Source organism: Callithrix jacchus, chromosome 4, assembly GCF_049354715.1.
Source record: "Callithrix jacchus isolate 240 chromosome 4, calJac240_pri, whole genome shotgun sequence".
In the NCBI taxonomy this organism is placed as follows: Eukaryota; Metazoa; Chordata; class Mammalia; order Primates; family Cebidae; genus Callithrix; species Callithrix jacchus.
The window spans coordinates 70,971,238-70,989,420 of NC_133505.1; the positions used below are offsets into that span (position 1 = coordinate 70,971,238).

The 18,183-nt window shown below is 37.8% G+C and overlaps 1 long non-coding RNA gene across 1 annotated transcript in view; it reads left to right on the plus strand.

Annotated features, from left to right (window-relative positions):
• Nucleotides 1–2,794: 2,794 nt before the first annotated feature.
• Nucleotides 2,795–18,183, plus strand: part of LOC118152882 (uncharacterized) — a 35,575-nt gene continuing 20,186 nt past the window's right edge. The window contains exons 1-2 of the long non-coding RNA XR_013534825.1: nucleotides 2,795–4,023; nucleotides 4,857–8,102. This is a non-coding gene — a long non-coding RNA (uncharacterized LOC118152882). The remainder of the gene's footprint in view (nucleotides 4,024–4,856; nucleotides 8,103–18,183) is intronic.

The following is an 18,183-nucleotide window of genomic DNA, read 5'->3' on the forward strand; positions in this document are numbered from 1 at the left end:
TTTCATGTCCATAGTCTGCAAGTCTTCTTTCCATAGAGGGAGAGCAAATTCTTTAAAAAATGCAAATAAGATCATATCAGCAGTTCTAATGTACTTATGGATATTTTGAGTAGAATATAAGTAAAATTTACTAGTATGTGTTCAAGGAACAGTGAGGTCAAAGTTTAGAAAGTCCATAGTGGATGTTGGCATTCCTGAGCATAAAAGAGAATAATGAATGGAAAGAAAGGTTATAATTAAATTAGTGGCTAAAAGAACTGGATACTTTACCATGTGGCAGACACCCTTTAGTTCTTAACACCACTCTATTTCTCTTACAACTTCTTCCTACTTTATAAATGAGGAAATTTAGTGACAGAAAGATTATGGTAAATAATGTGTCTTAAGTAACACAATCATTACGTAATAGACTTGGGATTCAAACTTGCTGCAGATCCTAACCCTTTTAATTGGGGAAAAAAAAAAATTCGGGAAATTTCTATGAATAGAAACAATAAAAAATGGGTACAATGAGCTATAAGTCAACCATGGAAGCAACTGCATGCTTTGTACTTACATTCTTTTCTGGATGCTTTATAGGCACTACCAGATTTTCTCTGATTTTTCATCTATAGGCAGATGAATGTTCCTCATTTCTATTAACAAATTAATGCATTTTGGAAGTGTAAATACTAGAATAAAATTCAAAATCAACATCTAATAAAATTTTTCTGAGCCTGGACTCTACCAATAGACAACATATGGATGTAAGAAATCTGCACTTGTACTCCCTAATTCCATAAAGATAAAATATATATTAAATTTTCTTTTTTTCTGTAGTATAAAGGGCTTCTTGGTGCAGGTGAGTATATTATTCATACTCTACTATATTCCAAATTTAATTTTATGCTACAGGTTACCTTATCAACTGCCATTCTCATTTCCCACTGAAAGGTCAGTGTGGCTGTTTGTGTGGTTTTTGAGCAGAAGAAATATGTTATAAATGTATTAGTTATTCCTTAATAACTTATTGTGCTACTTGCATGACTATAAGAATGTAATATATAACACTAGGTAAGTTATATTTTCTCAAGTAAAAACAAAGAATTGAAAAACTAGAAGATTATCTTATGATACCCAGTTTAACTTCCATGTTTCATAGGTGAAGAAATTGAGTTAAGGTAAGTTAAATAATTTGCCCCAAATTTCAGAGTATACTAGTAAATAGGGATACATTGATGACCATAACTGAGGGCCCTTGAATTCATGTTCCATGTGGCTTGTGTAATAAAATAAAAGCCTCAGTGTTACACTAAAAAGTTGTCTACAGAAAGTTATTAAATAGTATGCTAATAATAAATGAGAAATCAAAAAGGTTAGCTCATCTAAAGATACTATACAATGTATTTTTCTGCTACCCCATTGTGATCATTGCATGGTAAGGATTGTGTTTTCTATGAACTATCCATAGTGAGCTTTATTTTTCTGACTTTTGTATATCTAATCCTTTCTCATTTAGATCTTCTAGTAATTCACATGCAAGTTCACTTTCCTTTCATCACTTGTCTCAGCAGGGTTAGGCTACAAAAATGACACTTTACCTTCCTGCAGTGTGTTATATTTCATTTTGTAATTATATGAAAAGACACTTTAAAAAAGAGGAAAGAAAAGCTCAGTGTATTTTACAGAACACATTTTGTGCCGAGTCTGAAGTACCACATACTTGTGAATACCAGAGAGTTTTCAAAGCATTTTCGTTTTATTTCACATTATTTCATTTAATTCTCCCACTAATCTGTAGGGGCAGGCGAGGCAGGTTTTAATGTCTCCGTTTTATGGATTAGAAAACTTGGCATTGGAAGAATAAGTGACTTGCCCAAGTTCACAATGGTATTAAGTGGTGAAGCTAAACCAGAATCTACATTTTCTGTCCATTATTCAGTGCTTCTCCCTATACAGTTTATGAAGATAATCAGTCTTACTTAATAGTAACTCCCTAGAACATACATATTATAATCATAATTATAAAATACATGCCCTCAAAGCCACACACTGGCCCTTTCCCATTTCTCACACTTCTCTAGAGCAGGGTTCAGCAAACTAAAACCCACAGATCAAATTGGAGTCCTTCCTATTTTTGTAAATAAAGTTTATTAAAGCACAGCCACACTCATTCATTTACATATTGTCTATGGCTGTTTTCCTGCTACAAGGCAGAGTTGAGTAGCTGGGACAAAGGTCACATAGTCCCAAAGTCTTCAGTACTGTTTGACCTTTGCCTTGAATGTGTGCTAACCCCTGCTTTAGAATATGAAAAGCTAAAGTACATTTCCAGACCCTTGCAGGTATTCTTTCAGAAACTACATAAATCTCTGGGTAACCTTTCCAGGAAATGTTTTTAAAAGAAACAGACTTAACTGGCTTGACTCTTCTTTTCTTTGCCCCTTTTCTATGCTTGCTTCTTCCTATCTGTATTGTGAAAACACCTGGGATTGCTGGGATTGCAGTCGTTACTTTGTATCCATGAAGAGGCAAACATAAGGACAAATGATGATGGATAAAAGGAAAAAAGATTCAGGGTGCCTAATTACACTTCTGAGCAACCTCTTCAGCCCTGGACTTTGTGGATCTATAAAGAATTATCTACATATTAACTACATTGTTAGTAGTGTTACTTGTTTCTAATTAAAATATATATATATAATGGATGCATTCAAAGGTCCTACCACTTACTGAGCTATAACAAGTGCGTTAGCTTCCATATTAAGACCACTAAATATTAAATCCCTTTAGGATTCAACATTTTACTCTTTTATCTACACCCACTCCCTTAAAATGTTATATAATCTCATGAATATGCACTGTGTTTATGTGATGATTAATCTTAAATCTATCACAAGGCTAGTCATCTATTCAGTTAGCTACTCAGGAATTCTACATGGAAGTTTATCAGCATTTTGAACTTGACATCTGCAAAACCTAGTCCTTTTGAAGATCTCCCCATTCCAGTTAATAATAATTTAATGTTTCAAGTCTTAAGCCAACAACTGTGGAGTCATCCTTGATTTCTCTGTCACCTACATTCCATATTTTAGGAAATCCAGTCGTAACCTCTCAAAAATATATCCAAAATTTCAGCACTTCTCAGCACCTCCTACTCTATCACCCTTACCCAAGTCACCATCATTTTTGCATAGATTACTCTTCCCTTTGCTTCTGAAACTGCCTTTGCAAATTATATCAGTGCGAAAATTATGACAGTAAAAGAGATCTGATTTAACCCACCCTCTATCTTGCCTTTCTCTTAATTGTTCCTGAGCTTAGGCTAAGATAACTTTAGAAGACATTTCATTTATAATTTAAATGATGATAGGCCTCCCCCAAAACTCAGCCACCTTTGGAAAGCTAATGAAAGGTTATCAGGCTAGGAGGAGCTAATGTGTACACTGGTCACTAGACATACAACTTCACTATTCTAGATTAGCCTTTTGAGTTATCTTTTTAGGTTTTTTGTAAGCCTGACCCCCATGGCTCCACCTGATTGTTCCTGTGGCTCCACCTGGGAGTGACTTAGCTCAAGAGGACAGCTTCCATCCCCTATGATTTCATATCTGCCCTAACCAGTTGGTAGCAATCACCCATTATCTGGCTTTTGGATTGAGTTTCTATTGAAACTAAGCACCCGTTACCCCTCCCCTCCCCACCACTGCCTTTGAAAAACCATAACCTAGGAGCCTGAGATGAAATTGATTTGAGTAATAACTCTGTTGCCCATGTAGTATAGTTGGCCTTGTATCAATTAAATTCTTTCTTTACTGCAATGCTATGGTCTTTATTCATGCAGCAGTCAGGAAGAAACTGTCAGGTGCTTGTTAATGAAACCACCATTTACAAGTGAAAATAAAATTTATTGGCTTCTTAGGGACTCACCATCACACTTGCTCGTGATTTTTCAGCCTACCACCAGTGTGATAAACCTGGAGATGAGCTCTCACAGCTACATATTTAACTAAAGGCCATCTAAGACAACTTTAAACTGGTCTGGTAGGTATTCTGGAAGCTACCACTTTCTCCTGATTCACTCAGCTCCTCTAGGGGTCTTGATTAACTCTCTCTAAACAGTAGGAAGCATCTTGGTTCAGGAGATCTCTCCTCAACCAGGGAGATCATGAGGAGATTTATCAGATGGAGAACAGAAAGATAATTTAGAATATTCTTGGAAATTCTTGGTCAGGACTTTGTTTTGAAAGTCCTCTCCCCACGCTTTTTTTTATCTTGGTGGTGTGTTTTTACATGTGGAATGGATCTCTGAAAGAATTACTGATGAAGTTCAATAGGCCTAACTCAGAGAACCGTTATGTCTGTTTTGTTATGTATACGTTGATCAGCTGGAAGGGAGTATATTAATTTGGTTCCCGCAAGCTGTCCATTGGGTGGTAACATTAAAAATTAAAAGGTTTCCCTTATGGTTTTACGAAACAGAATAAAGTGATTTTCCTTCGTATTGAAGCTTGGCCCCAAAGCTATAGTAAGACAAACAGGACCTCCAGAGCTGCTCAGGGAAAGGGAACTCATAGACCTGGAATGCTGGCAAAAGGGTAAGAATTTTTTATCAGTCAGGCTTCTGGTCTCTCTCCCTGTACAAACCAGTTGAATAAATGGTAAAATTTGCTGTCTTCTCTGCAAGGTTTTGATTGATAGAAAAGGGATTTGTGAGGCTTGTCTTAGGCTGTAGCAAATTTGGTGTACTTTGTGCTATGAATTTGTATTTTTGTGTTGTTCTGTCATAAAGAAAGATAACACAGTATGAAATGCGGCCTATAAGCCTGCTATTCAAGCCATCTTGGCAGACTGATTGGTTACAAACTTTGCTACAGGTCTCAAATGAAAACCGAATGAGGGTCCCCTCTCATCTTGCTTTATGCCCTTGAGAGCATGACTTTGTGACATGAGAGGGTATGATCTCTTGGCCTCCACCATCCAGAAGGCAGAAATTTTGGAGTTCATGTCAGGAGGCCAGTTGAGAGGACTGGGGGTCTGAGAGGAGTCAGCACACTCTTTATACCAAACATATCAAGCTCCTGGGTAAGTATTGCCCTTCAGGGTTTTTGTCATCTTTTGCTATCTTAAGCCCATTTCTGCTAGTAAATTCTTGGGGATCATAGAGATACCTCCTGTATCTCCTTTCTGGAAATACCTTATGCTTATATGGTAAAAACCTGGGAAATGCTACTTAGACTTTTACAGGCTTTTGGATTGAGTCACTGTTGGACTAAGTAGAGCAGTGAAAGAAGAGGGATTTTAGAGATCTCTTATTCTTAACAATAAAAAGGAATGCATAATAATAACATGGCTGGACTCAGAAGGTTCTCTTGAGCAGGGTAAATCCTTTGCAAGCTTGAAAATGCTCTAGACTCCTTCTGCGAAGGGAATTGCAGCCACTGTATGCTACAGCTCAGTTGCTAAGGCTTTGTCCTTTCACAGTGGTGGCCTGGATTCAATTCCCAAATTTGGAAGTGAACTTTTGTGGACTGATACTTTGGGGACTTTTCCATTTGTTTCTTTTTCCTTTCATGAACAGCTTCTGATTTTGGAACTACCTCTGGGGAGATTCTAGATCTAGTAAAAATTGCTTATAATCTCTTTGAAGATATTCTGTGCATCTGCGGTTAAGTCATACCATTAGTTAAGGCTTATTTATTTCACCTAGGATGTTACATTTACAGATACTGTTCTAAAGCCCCTGCTTTCCCTGTACAAACTTTTCAGTTAATGAAATTTTGTCTTGATTCTCAGTTTTCTCCTGTTTATTCCTCTTTTCTCTTATAACTAATCTTTTTTTATCACACTGCCAGATGTGTTTCTGTTTCTATATGTGTTATGTGTGATGTTTATATGAAAGAGCTGTAATTAATTGGCTTAACGAAAAATAACTCAAAACATATTGTCAGAAAAAAATGGAAGCTTTCATGCCTTTAAGTCATGTGACTCTACTCTTTTTTTTAACTTTTTTTTTTTTAATTTCATTTTAGGTTTTGGGGTACATGTGAAGAACATACAAACTTGTTGCATAGGTACACACATGGCAGCGTAATTTGCTGCCTTCCTCCCCCTCACCTATATCTGGCATTTCTCCCCATGCTATCTCTCCCCAGCTCCCCACCCCCTGCTTTTCCCCCTATTTCCCCCCAACAGACCCCAGTGTGTGATGCTCCCCTCCCTGTATCCATGTGTTCCCATTGTTCAACACCCACCTATGAGTGAGAACATGTGGTGTTTGATTTTCGGTTCTTGTGTCCGTTTGCTGAGAATGATGGTTTCCAGGTTCATCCATGTCCCTACCAAGGACATGGACTCATCATTTTTGATGGCTGCATAATATTCCATGGTGTATATGTGCCACATTTTTTTCTGTCCAGTCTATCATCGATGGGCATTTGGGTTGGTTCCAGGTCTTTGCTATTGTAAAGACTGTTTAAAGATTATTGGTAAAGTAAAATAAAAATGTCTTCAACATTTAGACATTTAGTACAAATTAGGCAGGTTGAATACTGTTTTTACTATATTTTTTAAGGCCATAAACTACTCCTATCACTTTTTGCTAATTGTTTGACTTGTCTGTTGTTCAGTCATATATTCTAGGTAAGGTCTGGGGACATGTAGACTTAGCCAGGTATGCTAAACTAGAGTGAGAAGAATCAGACATCACAATTCTGTTCTGGTTCTGGGTTCTGCAATTTGATACATGATTAAAATTGCTTACTTACAAGGTTTCCCACCCAAAATAAATGTTGCTGAAAGTTAACATTGTAACGTGTTCTTGAGACAACTGAAGAAACAGTTTTACCTATGAGGCGTGTAAAGAAATTAATATTACTACTAATGTCAAAGTAAAACTTGACTTTCTCTTTTGAACAAGATTTTTGTGTAATATTCAAAGATAATAAAAGATTTTTGTTTACTGTTTGAATACATGACAGGAAAAAAAGGAGAGCAGAGAAAGGAGACAGATTCAGTTTGCCTCACTCTGTCTTTATTGGATCCTGTTTGGAAAGCTGAGTCTCCCCTCTATCAATACATAAAGTAACCTGAGATTTTATTTTGTAATATAAAATGTTGAAAACTTTGATATTTGACAAACTTTCCAAAGTAAAATTTTAAATTAAACTTTAAAAAAAAACACATCTGGTTAGTCTTTTAGATATTAGATATCCTAAAATCCAAAAGAGACATATTTGGCTTATTTGGTATATTAAAATCACACAGGAAGCAATGTAGGGTATAAAATAGTGTTTGACTTTCTTTGGGCTGTATTTGTGTAAACATATTATAGGTGTGTGTTCTAAAATTGATAAGATTTCTATAATTCTGATATGTCTCAATACATGTTATCAGTAATAATTATAATTGTTATATTAAATTATTGAGTGCCACAGAGATGACCATATTTTACCTGTTGCTGTTCTCAGAGTTTGTCATACCCAGTTGTTTTACTTTTGTCCTTTCCAGGAGACACTTTTATAATCAGCTGTAGGACTCTGACAGGTCCTTTGAAGATAGGTTTCTGATGACTTCGAAGATTGCAGCATTAGAACAGAATTAAAAAAAAAAAAAACAAAACTCCCAGGACTCTCATGGGGAACTGAAAAATTTATAAATATCAAGCAGAATGGGAGTTAATTACCTGGATTGAAAGCATGAAAAGCCAATAAAATCCTTTAATGACTTTTTGTTTGAAACATTGCTAATTTTGTGTTTGTTTTACAGGGTCCAGAAAACCTTTACTCTTTTGAGCTATTTACAACCTTAAAAATATGGGTAAAATACATTTCTGTGAACAAAATATGGAGCATATTTCTTTCTTCTGATTTCTCCAGATTTTGAAATCTATTTGTAAGAATACTTAATTTATTAGAGTATAGTTATTTGCATAAATTCATTAAGAATTTGTTTTCGTTTGTAACAGGATACCACTGGAGACACTGGTTAACTTTACGAAGGCTTTGACTGGAGTGGCATACTATCAGACTGCTTTAAGTAATAAAAGTTGATTTATGGAGCCAATGTAAGGAACATAACTTTCTGACAGGCGTATGAACCCTAAGTTATCTTGGGACCTCATGGTGAGGAACACACCCAATTTATACAAATATTTGTAAGCATAATTTAAGTCATTGCAGGGCTCATTGCTTTACAAAGTCTAATCTGAGTTTCCTTATATAATAAAGTTCCAGCAAAGCCATTTTTTATAAGAGCTTACATGGCAAACACTTTTTTTTATGACTTTAAGCAAATATTCAGGTCAAGTATAATAAGACTAACGCTTATTTTGCAAGGAATTTTGTCCTACTATGATTTGTCTTTAGTAAAACCAGGGACTGAAGGGAGAAAAAACTATGTTTCAGAAAAATACGATAATAAACCTTTTGTTAAATTCTAGTCTTGTTCATTGTTCTAGAGTTTTAATTATTTTCTGAAATTTGAACTGAATTCTGAATTCTGTTTGGGCTACAAATTCCAAACTAATGCTTTTAAATTTTTCTTTCATTTTTTCTGACATGGACTCAATGAAATTGCCACTACCTATTTCCTGAACCCTGCAAGCTGAAGTTTATTCCTTCTTATACAGGTGAGAATATATCAGATTGCCAGTGCCTTTCTTTTCTATAACTAAAGGTTCTTTGAGTCTAACATCTGGATAAATTGTGCCTAACATTAAACTTCATTTTTCTTCTGTCTCTATAGAAATGCCTCTTATTAAAAATCAATTTGCCTTCATCACAAACCATGTGAGATGCCATATCCTGATATGGGAAACAGCTCTTTAACTGAACTGATCTAGTTTCAGGACTAGTCTTCAGTTCATTTAAGTGCTGTGCTAAAACTGTTAGTGAGAATATTAACATCTTTGTCACATTAGCCTAGGAACACTAACAGGACACTCCCTGAGTATGTACAGACAGCTGCAAAGTGGTTTTATTTTTATTTCCCTTGTGAATGACCCACCTCATCCCACAACTATGCCTCTTGTCAGCAGGAAGATGCTAGAATGATCATCAGCCTTTTTCCATCTCTATAGCCAATACCTTAAGAGTAAGGTACTATGGAATCCAAAGCAGGGATTAAAATTACCTTTGCAAATTATATCAGCGAGAAAATTATGACAGTAAAAGAGATCTGATTTAACCCACCCCAACTCTTGCCTTTCCCTTCATCATGAAGGGAAAGCTAACGCTGAGAGACATTTAGTTTATATGACATTTAATTTTGTTTTGTTTTATTGTTTTTGTAGAGCTGAGGTCTCCTTCTATTGCCCAGGCTTGTAACAGACTCCTGGATTTAAGCAATCCTCCCACCTTGGCTTCTCAAAGTGTTAGGATTACAGGCATAAGCCACTGCAACCAGCCAATATGACATTTAGTTTTAAATGATAATAGACCTCCCTAAAATCTCAACCACCTTTGTAAATCTAATGAAACATCATCAGGCTAGGAAGAGGAGCTAAGGTGTGATCTGATCACAAGATATGCATCATCACTACTGTAGATTGCCCTTTTGTGATATATTTTCAGGTTTTTTGCCTCCCCAAACATGGGGCCGATTGCTCCTGTGGCTCCGCATGAGAGTGACTCAGCTTAAGAGGATAGCTTTCACATTGTGGTGATTCCTCAAGGATCTAGAAATAAAAACGCCATTTGACCCAGCAATCTCATTACTGGATTTATACCCAAAGGATTATAAATAGTTCTATTATAAACACACAGGCACACCTATGTTCGTTGTGGCACTGTTCATGATAGCAAGGACCTGGAACCAACCCAAATGCCCATCAATGATAGACTGGACAAAGAAAATGTGGCACATCTTTACATAAAATATGATGAGTTCATGTCCTTTGTAGGAACATGGATGAATCTAGAAACCATCATTCTCAGCAAACTGACACAAGAAGAGAAAACCAAACACCACTGTTTTCACTCATAGGTGGGTGATAAACAATGAGAATATCTGGGCACAGGGAAGGGAACAACACTCAATGGGCTAGGTGGGGAGAAGAAGCAGAGGGGAGGGACAGTGGGGGACAGGGTGGATGGGGAGGAAAAACACCAGGAGAAATGCCTGATGTAGGTGACAGGTGGCGGGGGGATGTGGCATGTATGTACTTAAGCAACAATCCTGCAGGAAGCAGGATGTTGTGCACAGGTACCCCAGAGCCCAAAGTACAATAAAATAATAATAATAATAAACAGGAAAAAAAAAAAGAAAAATGTTAGCCTAGTGTGCTGGAGTGCACCTGTAGTTCCAGCTACTCAGGAGGCTAAAGTGACAGGACCTCTTAAACCCAGGAAGTCAAGGCTGCAGTGAGCCACCCTCCAGTCTGGGCAACAGAGCAAGACTGTCTCAATAACTAAAAGTTAAAATAAAAAAAATAAAATAGCCAAAATCCACATTCCTGACAACACCAAATGCTGGCAAGGATGTGGAGCAACAGGAACTTCCATTCATTGCTACTGCGAATACAAAATGGCACAGCTACTTGGGAATACCCTTTAGCAACTTCTTACAAAACTAAACATACTTTCACCACAAATCCAACAGTCACACTCCTTGTTACTTATCCAAACAAACTGAAAATGTACATCCACACAAAAACCTGCACATGGATGTTTATAGCAACTTTATTCATAATTGTCAACACTTGGAGGCCACCAAAATGTCCTTAGGTAGGGAGATGGATAAACAAACTGTAGTACATTCAGATAATGTAGTATCATTCAGCACTAAAAAGAAATGAGCTCTCAAGCCACAAAGAGACATGGAGGAAACCTGAATACACATTACTAAGTGAAAGACGCCAATCTGGAAAAGCTACATACTGTGTGACTCCAACTATATGACATTCTGGAAAAGGCAAAACTATGAACACAGTAAAAAATATCAGCAGTTGCCAGGATTTTTAGGGCAGTGAAACTATAGTGTATGATACTACAGTGGTAGATACACGTTGTTATATACTTGCCAAAATTCATAGAATATACAAAACCAACAGTGAATCCTAACGTATACTATGGACTTTGGATGACAGTGTGTTAATGCTGAGTCACTGATTGTAACAAATGTATTGTTTGGTGCTGCATATTGATAGTGTAGAAGCCTTTGAGGGGACAGGTGTAATATGGAAAATCTCTGTATTTGGTGCTCAGTTTTGCTGTGAATCGAAACTGCTCCAAAAAATAAAGTATATTAAGGAAAGAGAAATTCTCACTTCCTTGCTCATTTCTTTTCCACTTTTCACTTTTCATTTCACCTCTATGTTTCTTAAATGAAGCTAATGTCCAAGTGTAGCCAAGTGGAAGTTATAATGTAAACCTGGAGCAGCCAGAACTTTCTGTTCCTGAAGCCCAAAGTGGCTTGAGTGTTTGCAGCAGCCCCATCACAGACTGAGTTGTCAGCTAAGCCCTGCTGCAATTCAAACCTCTCTCCACCATATCGTGTGTTCTGCTGACTCTTGGGTCTGACTTAAGTTGTATGAGTAAAAGGGTGGGGAAAAGAGAGGATAGCTTTGCCCTTCTACAATTTCATCTCTGTCTGAACCAATCAGCAGCAAGTACCCATTACCTGGCCACCCCTATCCCTTCTCTCAAACTGTCTCTGAAATACCACTAATCTAAAAGCTTGAGATGAGATTGATTTGAGTAGCAACCCATCTTCTGTGTAGTGTGATAGGCTCTGTGTCAATTAAACTTTTCTTTAGTGCAATGTCATGGTCTTTATGCAGCATCCAAGAAGAACTGATCAAGCAATTACATTTCTACTCTTGTCTTATTTGGTCTATTCTCTATACCTCAGTCAGAACGATCCAGTAAATCTCAAAAGAAGACAAGGTCATTTATTTGCTCAAAATTTTTCAGTGATTTGCTATTTTTCTTAAATAGAAGCCTAGTCTTTGACAACAACCTACAAAATACGTTGCAATCAGTCCCAATTCCACCCCAACCCTACCTTGTTATTTCCCTGACCTCATCTTACCTTATTGCCTCTTTCATTCATTATCCACTAGCTACACCTTCTTGCTTGCTTGTCTTCCTGATCATACCAAATATTCTCATGCCTAAGAATCTACTCGGGTTCTTGTCTTTGTTCACATTGCTCTTCACCCAAATAGCTACATGGATATCTCTTCTGCAAATTTCTGCTCAAATTTGATTATCTCAGTGAGGACTTCCTTAACTATTCCATATAAAACAGCCAACTATTTAACCACTTCCTTTAAGATGACAGCTAGAATGAGGAAAGAAAAAATAAATAAAAGCATAAATGATTATCCACTTCCCTTTCTCACTGGTACTTCCATTCTCAAATCGTCCATGCTTTATTTAATTTATATACTATAATATACACTACTCTTAAGAATTTGCTTTTTCTCTTTAGCTCTTATGTCATCTATAATACTGTAAACTTTACATTTATCTATTTGTTTATTTGTATTATTATTATTTGAGGCAGGATCTCAATTCTGTTACCCAGGCTGAAGTGCAGTGGTGTAATCACAACTCACTGCAGTCTCAACTTCCCAGGTTCAAGCAATCCTCCTACCCTCAGCTTCCTGAAGAGCTGGGAGTACAAGTATATACCACCACAGTTGGACATGTTTCTTTTTAAAAATTTCATAAAGATAGAGTGCCCCAGTGTTGTGCAGGCTGGTCTTTAAGTCCTGGGCTCAAGTGATCTTCCACCCCTGCCTCCCAAAGCAGTAAGACTAAAGGCATGAGCCACCATACCTGTTCACATTTATTTATTAACTTATTTACTATATATCTTCCTGAATTTAATTTAAGATTTATAAAGGCAGAAATTTTGTTTGTTTTATTTGTAGAGAGCCCTTAGATTTTTAAATAAATTTCAGGTGAAGAATTTAATATCCATTTTCTCATTTAATCCTCATATTAATGAGGTAATTATTTCCTCCACTGATAAAAGGAAAAAATGATATTTATCATATTCAAAATAATTGGCATTAGTCATATTGCTAGTGCGTAGTGATGGAAGTGCCCCCAGTGTGAAGCAGCTGCTGCCTGGACGCTGACTGCAGAGGGGCAGGCATGACTGGGGCTGTGTCATGGGAGACACAGAGCTGGTGGGAACCAGGAGCAGTTGAGAGCCCCGTCCACCCCAGGTTGACTGGGCAGAAGCCCGTGCTCCCTGTCCCAGCTGCAGCTGCCCAGCTGTGGTGCTGGTTGCCAGCATCACTGCACTCTTGGGGGCCCAGGAAGCTCCTTTCCACTACAGGTTTGAAAGTACCTGCTCCTGCTCTCTGGCTTCTCCCCAGTTCAGCACATGCCCTGAGGTGGAGCAAAGTTGTGAACAAGCATGGGTGCTGTTGCACCTCAACCAAGTGTGCATGTACCCGGGCAGCACTGACTCACCAGCCCCCTGCTGCTTCAGCCTCCTCCAGACTTTGGGCACCAACAAGCACAGGAGAGAGGCTGAGGGGCTGCTGAGAGCAGCTCAGCATGGGCCAGTGGCACCCCCCAGCATAAACATCCTGGGCACTATGGATGGCATATTGATGGTGGCAGGAGGCAGACAGGCCCTTGGGTGGAAAGGGGTTCTTCCCAGGTAAAGCCCCACCTTCAAGGCATAGGTGGCCTGAAGCCTGGGGACCAGGCTGTCAGTTCCAGCTGGAGTCTGCTGCCCAGAGTGAGAACTTAAGATACTTTTTTTGGGTTCTGCCTATGGCTGTCCATGGACCAATGAGTACGTATTTCCTCCCTTCTGAGCCCATTAAAACCATGGACTCAGCCAGACACAAACCTATGTCAGGACTATCAACTGTGGGAAGGAACTACCTACTTCAGGTCTCCTGGAGTCATAAGGATGACCTGCCTGCAGAAAAAAAGCTACCCACTACAAGTCTCCTCTCTGCTGAGAGCTGGATACTCATTAGGATGACCTTTCTGCAGAAAGGAGCAACCCACTGGGGGTCTCCTGTGAGCTGTTCTGTTGCTCGATAAATCTCCTTTCCACCTTGCTCACCCTCCAGTTGTCCGCATACCTCATTTTTCTTATGACTCAGGACAAGAAGTCAGGACCCACTGAATGGTGGGACTGACAGAGTTGTAACACAAACAGGGCTGAAATGCCCCCCTGCCACACCATATTGTGGGCAATAAAAAGGAGAGAGGAGCTGAAGAAGCCCTTTGGGGACTCCAGACCAAGGGGCTCCTGGAGCCAGGGCTGTGACACCCTCTTTGGGGCTCTGTGGTGCCTGGTGTCTCAAAGCTTCTGGGTGCCACTGCATTCCCCTCATCCAGACACAGAAGCCCACAGTGGAAGCTGCTTGTGGTGCATCTGATCCAGCTACAGCCTTACATAGAGCCGGCACCTGTGCCAGCTCCTGGAGCTGCCCACCCCGCTGCAGCAGCCAGCATGCCTGGCTATGCACAGTGGCTGGACCCCATGCTCAATTGCTCACATACCCCTTGCTGCCCCTTTGTGTCTGTCTTACCCTTGGCAGGTGTGGGATCATGACTGGCAGTGTGAGCCAAGCACAGCCTGCCAGGCTGACCGGGCAGAACAAGCCAAGTTGGCCCAGGCCTAAGTCAGGTCAAGGCACCACTGGCCACAGAGGGTTCCAGCTGCAAAAGCAACACCGTAAGGAACTCAAGACAGTAGTGTTGCCAATATTTTAACTTAGAATTTGTGAAGACACAAGACCCTCTTAATTATGATGCTGTACTATCCTCCTAGCTGCGCTGTAGACCAAAGTTCAGACATAACAAATAAAAACATGATTGAAATGGAGATTGACAAAATATTAGAGCAAGTAGATATCAAGGTACTTCCGAAATATATCCTCTTACTTGTTAAATCTTAGTTGTCAAAGAGAAAAAGTAAATAAGCTTATAATGAAATACAGAGAACAAAAAAAGCTGAGAATGTATGAGTAATATAATATCAATATAAGAAAATACTACATTTAAAATTGGTTCTGAGTAGAAGGAGGAGTAGAGAAAGGAAAAGAAGTAGAAATCTATTAAGTGAAGTTTCAGGAAGAATTTTCCAGATTGAAAAAACAAGAAAAGTTATTCAGGGAAATAATAACAGGTCATTTCTAGAAGATAGAAAAACCTGTGTATGTCTATCTATTAACTCAAACAAATTTATTTAAGTCTTTCATCTAGAGATAATGGATTAATTAAAGGCCTCTCTTTCTCTTCCCAAGGCCCTAATAATGTTATGACAAAGTGACACCAATAATGTGAAAACCCATAGAACTGTAACAACAAAAGCTGAGATATTTTAGCACATTGTTAGCAGATCTAAAGTGAGTTTAAGAGGTTGGAACTATTTAGTAGAGCTAAAGACAATAAAACCTGAAATTCCCTAGAGTGGGATGTTAATGAATGGCAAAAGACTAAATAAGGAAGAAAAACTTGCCATGGAAAGCAGGGAATAAGGCAAGATTATTAAAACACAGATTCTGGTTTTTTTTCCTGAGGATTCTTATCCTTACCTCAAGTACACAGGTTCACTTGCTGTTTGAGATCAGTGTTTTATTTGCTGAATAAATATGGAGCAAAGGATCCAGACTTGACTACCCAGGTGTAAGATAGGAGAGAGAAACGAAGCTGGCAGAAATTTTTTATGGTTTCTTCTCATCATCCCTAAGCTCTCCCACATCTTATGGAGGGATATAATCCCCTCCTTTCTAATGAGTCAGTATCCTGTCTTTAGCTATAGGCCTGCATTTATTGGCTGTGTAATTAATGAGAGAAATAACAAGGTGTTAATTAACTTTCAAAATGGCAGTATAGCTGTAAGAAACTCTTTGAAAGCAATTGACATATAAAAATTCTACAAATAAAAGTAAGTGTAAGTTCAAATAATACAATAGTATATTATTTATAGAATAATGTTTTTCCCATTCCATTTTTGTTTTTAATATGAACTCAAATGCCACACTGGAAAGAAATGTTAGGAAAGAGTCAGCAGTAAGTCAGTGGGTCCATAAAAGGGCTTCAACATGCAGGAAACCTCTAAAATTCTATGTACGGTCATATTTATGTTTTAATTGTAATGGTTTTCATAAGAGTATCTCTAAATGAATTTCAAAAATAATTCTTGAATAAAAAGTGATTTTTTTTCTTTTAGGAAAGTTTCTAATAACATAGACTCTCTGTGAAATATGTGTATGTCTTCAGTTGCTGTTGAAAGCAAGATCAGCTACTCCTCTGTTTGTCTGAAAAGTATTTTACTTCATCTTCATTCTTGAAGGATATTTTCAAGGCATGTAGAATTCAAGGTTGGGAGTTTTGCTGTTATGGTTCTTTCTGTGTTGTTTTGGGGTTTTTTTTTCAGCATGTTGAGAATATCATTTTACTGTTTTCTGACTTTTATTGCTGCTATTGACAAGTTACCTTTCAAGTTAATATTTTCCCTTGGGCCATTTTTAAGGTTTTTTTTTTTTTTTAACTGTGTATTTGATGAGGTACAATTTTGCTATAATGTTTCCAGTTGTGGATTTCTTTTTCTTTTTTCCTGAAATTACATAGAATCCTTGACTCTGTGGATTTCTGTCATTGACCATTTCTGTAAAATTATAAGCCATATTTTTTTCAAAATTTGTTATCTGCACCCTATTTCATTTTTTCTCCTCCCGGGAGTTCAGTTGAAATAATATTACATTTTCTCACTCTATTCTGTATATAATTTACTCTCTTTTTGTATTTTCCTTTTATTTATTTGTCTGCCATGCTTGTGGCGTTTTTTTACAGTGTAAACTTAGCTTAGCCAGAAATATGTTTTCCATATGTGCTTCCCTATATGCTTCCAGGTTACAGTGGGCCAAAATAGAAGTTTGTACATGATTTGGAAAGTGAAGAGGAAGCAACGGCCATAAACTCTGTTGGTTGTTTTGGTGTTAAGCTGTGAAAACCAAACGCAGCAACTCTCAGAGAAGGAAATTTGAAATTAACCATATTCTCCCCAACTCTTCATTTGTAATATTGACGTGCCAGCCCTGTTGACCAAGAGTGACCTCATTCCCCTCCATCTCAGATGGAAAGGCAAAACCCTGACACAGACATCTCTGCTAGCTCTCCTTAATGATCTCATTCTGCAAGTCAGCCATTCCTGGTTTGTGAGATTCTCTGGCAAGCTCTAATTTATCCACCCATACTGGTTCTTCAGAGAGAAGGGTAGCAAATTTTTCTGACCATCTAACTCACCAATTCTGACCCTTACTTACCCAGTGTCTTGTGAAGTTGTCTAAGGTTACAGTGCTATAATAAATGCCCTGTTCTGTGTTACTTACAGTGTTCATGTTCACTTAGTTGAACTTTATACTATGTACCGTTTTACTACACTCTTTTTAAGAAGACTGACTTGCCATTCTTGTATATAATTATCTATGGGGACTATGCACTGAATTTTTTATTTATTAAATTTTGGAGTTCTATATGTTATTTATATCCTTTTTCACATTCTGTAACATCACATTTTATTTGCCTGGTTTTGTTGATATCCATAACTTTTGTCTTTGATTTCTTGAACTTAAGAAGCTTAATAGTTTCTGCCCTGACCTCTTGGTCTCTAGTGGTCTTTCTGGCCTGGAATTAGTCATCTCACAGAATAATCCATGGAAAGATTTAGAAACAACTGAGCTTAAACCACAGCTTGGACCATTTCCTACACAATAAAAAAGTGCTCCCTGTTTAACATCACACTAGAAGATAAAGTCCTTATGAAAAATACACTTGTTTATTTTATCCATAACTGAATATATTGGGCCTAGAAAAGTTCTGAGTATCTGGGAGGTACTCAATAAATATTTGTTGAATAAAACCATGGACAAAAAAGGCTAGAATTATTTTGTGCTCTGACTGATGATTTCAATCTGGGTCTATTTCTTTTGTTGTTTGTGTTTCTATGGGTACACGCTTTTGGTGTGTTTTTACTTTATGTCGCTGGCTATCTTTGATGGAGCTAAGCATTACACATAATTAATTGTATAATTAAGCATAATTATGCATTGTATAATTATTTGTAGGAATAATGGGAGGACTGAGATGAAAGAAAGACTTCATCCAGATAGGATTAGTTTGTTCAGTCAACGAGGGCATTACTTGTCCTTGGCCACATTCAACAGTTTGAATACCTTAGACTACTGAAGGCTCCAAGCATTTAAAATTAGGCTATAAT